Below are 6,141 nucleotides of genomic sequence, written 5' to 3'. Positions count from 1 at the left end.
GATCGTTGTCTTCTTTTTGGACACACATCGCAATTTTGTTCAAATAAACCAAAATGTTCCAAATGTGGTGGAATTCATACTCCATCCGAATGTACAAAAAATTCTGATGGTTGTATTTATTGTGGAAATAAACATAACTCGTCAGTATATAGTGGACATCAACAACAAATCAATATGAAAATAAAAAATAAAAATAAATTATCTTATTCCGATATTATTAAAACTTCCGATGGTATTGCCTCTCATGATATTTTCGAACCTTTATCTGAAAATAGTTGCAATGAGAATTCAAAAGAGGAAACAAATAATTTTGTTTATAAAAGCCTCCTATAAAAAGAAAAAGAAACAATAAATCTAACAATCACAATCACATTTTTGAACCTCAACCTTCAACATCTTATGATAAAAATTTTCCTCCCATGAATTCTTCAAATAAAAATCAGAGCATTCCTGGTTTCCAAAAAAGCACTTCCGTATTTTCTTCTGACAAATTTAATGATAGTAATAAAATTAAAAATAATTCTCAGAATAATAGGAATCAAAATAATGAACCTAACATTTTGAACATTTTGGAAGATATTATCGATTTTTTGGAATTGAATGATTTTTGGAAAAACCTGATTAAAATTTTTTTACATTTTTAGCCACTTTTCTTGAAATTCATTTGGATCACTCATTAGTTCTTTGTTTTGTCTCTAATGGCTCAAAGAAATAACCAACATTTGAATATTTTGCAATAGAATTGTCGAACTATTATTCCAAAAATTGACCGACTCGAAGCTTTAGTTTCAAACAGTGATGTTGATATATTCTGTTTAAATGAAACGTGGTTAGCAGATACTAAATATTTTAGTATTCCTTCATTCAATATAATCCGCAAAGATCGTAATATTTCACATGGTGGGGTCATAATTGGAATTCGTGAAAATATTCAATTCGAATTTTTAGAATTTTCATTGGATTCTCAAATTGAAAATGTTTCTATTTCTGTCAAACATAATGACATTGAATTTTCGATTATTTGTTTATATATTCCTCCACAAGCAAGATTTTCTCTACAAGAACTTAACACTTCAGTCGTCGCGCTGTTGTATTTTGTACAACACTGGTGAAAAAAGCTCGCTTTCCGCTCACAACAGCAGTGTGGTGGTTCTGACGGTGACGAACCGCGCGACGACTGGAAGGTTAAAACTATCTTAAACTCTGTTCCTTCTCCATTTTACATTCTTGGTGACTTGAATGCTCATCATTTTGCTTGGGGCAGTGATATGACCGATGGTAGAGGATCATTAATTATGGACCTAATCGACGAATTAAATTTAAATATTTTGAACGATGGATCATTTACTAGGATTGCTGTGCCTCCTGCTCATCATTCCTGTATCGATTTATCGCTTTGTTCAAATAGTTTATACTTGAAGTCGTCTTGGAAAATAATTGATGATCCTAATGGTAGTGATCATTTACCCATTCAAATTTCCATTCACAACCCTCTCCGTGGGCAATTGAGTCCAGAACCTTATGTTCATGATTTAACGAAAAACGTAAATTGGAATAAATTTTCAGACTTGGTTTCTTCTGCTTTGAATAAATTTGATTATTCGCTTTCACCTCTTCAAAATTATGATAGTTTTTCACAAATTTTAATTGAATGTTTATATAAATCACAATGTAAGCAAATAAAATTGGAACCAGCGAAAAGTAAACATGTTTCGTTTTGATGGGATAACGATTGTACGATTGTATTGAAAAATAAATCAAATGCTTTTAAACAATTTAGGCGTTCAGGATCAAGGAAGCATTATATTTTTTTATTGACAAACTGAAGCTCAGTTTACTCGAGTAACTAAATTTAAAAAACGAAATTATTGGAGAAATTTTATTGAAAATCTCGATCCTGAAACTTCCTTATCTAAATTATGGTCTGTTGCTTGAAATTTAAGAAATTACAATATACCTTCTACATCTGTTCTGGAATATTCTGAAGATTGGATTGATCAATTCGCTTCTAAAATTTGTCCTGATTTTGTTCCTACATCGGAGATGAACCAGCCATAGGGCTGAAAATCTCCTTAATAAAGATAATAATAATAATAGAGTTCTGTTTGATCTTCCGACCTTGACGCTTGCTTCTGCGGGAGCGGGTGACGAGGGCAGGATCAAACATGTCGCGCGTCAGTCGAGTAAAGTGAAAAAGTGCCGCGATCGGTTAGTTCTGTTGGATCTTCGACCTTGACGATTGCTCCTTGGCAGTGCGTCAGGAAAGCCCGAGCAGTCGTCAGTTGTTCTCCCTCTCGGGTCGTGCGCCTATTTTCTCTGAGTGCTTTTATATAGCCGAGCAAACGAGTTAAGCTGAATGTGGATTGTTGCTGCTCAGTCAAGGATGACGGATCAATTGGTGAGCTCGTTCCATGCTACTATTTCTAATCTGTAAAATATGTATGACTGCACATTTAATCGATACAACGGTAGGACGTAAATATGATTTTTCAACAAACTATGAATGGTTCGTCACTGTGAGTGTCGACATAAACTCTAATTCATGAATTATTTATGTTTAACATTTTTTTGTTTTCAAAACACCCCTTTCTTTTTATCTTTATTTTTGTAATTATAAAAAAAAACTTTGAAAGGTTCGACACTACAAGTGTAGACTTGCGAAAGGTTCACTTTATTCAACAAACTTTGGATGGTTTGCCACTGTAAGTGTCGGCATAAGAATAAGAGTGTTCCAATGATGTTCCAGCCAAACGAGTTTTTGTTTCTTTTCAAATAAGTAAAATATAATAACACATGCTTTCGTCCTGACAGCTGTAGGAATGTTACATTTAGATATTTGTTCAACAAACTTTGAATGGTTCGTCACCTCAAGTGTCGGCATAATTTTCCTTAACATAGAAATTGTTCATATCAAATGAAAATATTATATTTTCATAAAAGCATATTTATATTTGACAAAAAACTATTTATGATGGTCTAATCACTTATTAAAGTGAATCCTTTGACCCAACGATCCACCCCATTAACAAACATCCTTCCCAGTAACCTTTGTGGAGATGCAGAGGCAAACACGGTCTCCAAATAGCAAAGGTTACACACTAACATTCCTTCCCCCAATCCCACCTGACTGCAAGGACGTGGCCGGCGCCGTTATTGACCATGTATAAATAGAGGCACTGAATTATGCACACTGAAGAAGATTATGGCCAATCCCAGCCGAACTTCTAGTTGATTCTTTGTGCATTTTCACTGACTTCGGTCAATCACGGAATAGCAACCATTGATATGTGTAGTCAGTCTAAGCTAAGCTAAGCTTAATAAAGATAATAATAATAATAATAATTGTTCCTACATCCCTCACATTTAAAAAACAACAATGTTATAATTATTTTCCTGAAATTTGTAAAGAATTTTCTATAGAGGAAATGGATTTGGCACTATCTATTACCAATAACACTGCTCCAGGTATTGATAATATAAAATTTATTGTGTTGAAAAATTTACTCGTTGATGATAAATTACATTTACTTTCCTTATATAATTTATTCCTCTTTCAGAATATATTTCCATTACAATGGCGTTCTATTAAAGTAGTTAGTATTCTAAAACCTGATAAAAATCCTTCTTTAATAGATAGTAGAAGACCTATTAGCTTATTATCGTGTCTTCGTAAGCTAATGGAAAGAATGATTCTTGGTCTGTTAGCTTCGTATATTGAATTATCGTTCAATAAAAAACAAGATGTAGTTACTACCTTTCTTGATATTTCTGGTGCATATGATTCTGTTTTAATAGATTTGCTTTTTAATAAAATGATTGATTGTAAAATTCCAATAATCCTTTCTAATTTCTTGTGCAATTTGTTTTCTTTCAAAATAATGCATTTTTACCATAACGGATTTTCTAGAATGATTCGTCATAGTTATTTTGGAATGCCACAGGGTTCTTGTTTAAGCCCATTTCTATACAATTTATTCACCAGAGACATAATTTCCATTATTCCAAATGGATGCTATTTCAATCAATTTGCTGATGATAAAAACATTTCTATAACTGACAAGAATAGAGAAGTTATTCGTCACTTTATGCAACTTGCTTTGGATAATATTGATACATGGGCACATAATAATGGTTTTACCTTTTCAGCTCAAGAAACAAAATTTATTTTATTTTCTCGAAAACATTCTCCAGTTAGTATTGAATTATTTCTCAATAATCCTTGTATTGATCAAGTTTTCGATTATAAATATCTTGGTATATGGTTTGATTATAAATTGAAATGGAACAATCATATTCAATATACCCAAACAATTTGTTCAAAGAGAATCAATTTTCTTCGTACGATTACTGGAACATGGTGGGGTGCTCATCCCTCTGATTTGATTACACTTCATGAAACAACTATTCGTTCAGTTATGGAATACGGTTGTTTTACTTTTGGAAGTGCTGTTCAGACACATTTTTCGAAGCTTGAAAAAATTCAGTTTCGTTGTTTGCGAATTTGTTTAAAACAAATGAATTCTACCCATACAAAATCTGTTGAGGTTCTTGCTGGCATTATTCCTCTAAGAAGTCGTTTACACGAACTAAATTGTAAGTTTTTAATAAATTGTTTTTCAAATTATCATCCTATAATTGATCTGTTAAAATCCTTTTTCGAAATTAATCCAACTAACAAAATTTTACAATCATTCATATATTGTTCTGGAGAAACCATTATCCCAATTTCAACGCCTGGTATTTATGAAATAGCATGGATGTCCATGCCTTCCGCCCATGTATTGATTTATCTTTTCTTGAAGAATTAAAACAAATTCCTTGTCATGCTCATTTTCGTATGGCTAAATTTTTATTTGATCGAAAACTTATTGGAGTGGAACAAAATCAAATATTTTTTACAGATGGATCTTTGGTGGGTAATATGGCAGGATTTGGAGTTTTCAACATCAATTTAGCTCACTTTTATAAATTGGATATTTTACAAAATTGAAAAAGTATTCTTTGAATAATTGGCAACTTTCATGGAACACGAGCATCCAAGGGCGTTATTGTTATTCTATTTACCCGAAGGTAAAGCGAGTTCCTTGGTTTAAAAACTTGTATGTTGGGCGTAATTTTATTTGTTCCTTCTCTAGATTGATGTCCAACCATTATATTTCTAATAGTTATTTATACCGCATGAACATTATAGATTCAAATATTTGTGAATGCAATGAATCTTATGAAGACATTGATCATATTGTTTTTAAATGTTCTTGATTTGAAGGACCACGAGAACAATTCTTTGACAACATAATCAGATTAGGTTTTGATGTTCCTGTGTTTGTTCGTGATATTTTGGGAAATAAATATCTATATATATATATCTATATCTATATCTAATATTTATATTTATATATCTATATCTATATCTAATATTTATATGAAATTTCCTATCATGTTCAATACTTGCTGTTTTGTTTTCTTTTTTTTTCTTTTTCTTTTCAGCTAACTTTTTCGTGTCGTTGATTGGCTCTGTGAAACGTTTGGATGATCCTTAATTATGATGACCTCACCTGAAAGATATTGGCTCCGTTATGAATCTAATCTGGAAGAGCCTTTAATTATGTATTTTTGATTTTGTAACGTATTTTTGAAAAGATGAAGAGGTTTTGTGCCTTTTTGAGAAAGATTTCAAATAAAAATCACTCTAAGGGGTTTTTCCCTCTTCCAAAATTTTTATGTTAATAAACAATAATAATAATAATGAATTCAGTGTCAGCATCTCTTTGGAAAGTAGTTGCTAATAAATTCGATTAACTGTAATAATTCGTTCAAATTAGGAATTTATATATGTATTTTGTTACCGATAACTGTTACATCCTTTCCAGGAAATTGAATTCTCTGCTGTAAAGAATGTCACAAAAATAGTTCATTATATTAATGAAAAAAAGTTTCAAGAATTATCTACTTCTCTATACACACTAGATAACCCCGGAATGAAACATGATCGTGTAGTGATGACTGCAACCCGTTCTCCTGGAATGGCAAATAAAAACACCTTGGGAACGAACGAAGCAAAGATCAAGTGCGAATAAATTCACCCAACTAGCTGATTCGTCGCGCAATTTAATGCGGTTCAATTGCCATTCTAGGCAACGA

This window comes from Aedes aegypti, chromosome 3, assembly GCF_002204515.2.
Source record: "Aedes aegypti strain LVP_AGWG chromosome 3, AaegL5.0 Primary Assembly, whole genome shotgun sequence".
Lineage (NCBI taxonomy): Eukaryota > Metazoa > Arthropoda > Insecta > Diptera > Culicidae > Aedes > Aedes aegypti.
The sequence above is the reverse complement of the archived record's forward strand: the minus strand, read 5'-3'. Positions refer to the sequence as shown.